Raw genomic sequence first — 400 nt, 5'->3', positions numbered from 1 at the left:
AAATTGGGATAAGATGTGATCATATTAATTAATTTGCATACAGGATAGGAATATACCTATAGGCCATGTGTAGCCAGATTAGAGCTTGGACTTAATGAGTCGATTTTAATTTCAATTCACATAGGGATATAGTGTTGTGGTTAAAACAGATATTTTTATAAGATGAGTTAGGAGACCCTTATAAATAAATTAATACTCTAGGTTAGCAATTCAACCCATTGAAATAAGTTAAGGGGAGAGGTAAGTTCTACATAAAGTGTGAGGGATATCGTAGTCTAAGACTTGCTTGATTTGATATTTACTTGAGTATTCATTATTTTGATTTTTCTTAGTTTAAATTTTTGTTCATTATTTTTAGTTAATTAATTTGGTTTTTTGATATTGATTGTTTGGATAAGAT

Source organism: Theobroma umbraticum, unplaced genomic scaffold (assembly GCF_002168275.2).
Source record: "Theobroma umbraticum cultivar Fairchild unplaced genomic scaffold, ASM216827v3 scaffold_106.0, whole genome shotgun sequence".
Classification (NCBI taxonomy): domain Eukaryota; kingdom Viridiplantae; phylum Streptophyta; class Magnoliopsida; order Malvales; family Malvaceae; genus Theobroma; species Theobroma umbraticum.
The sequence above is the reverse complement of the archived record's forward strand: the minus strand, read 5'-3'. Positions refer to the sequence as shown.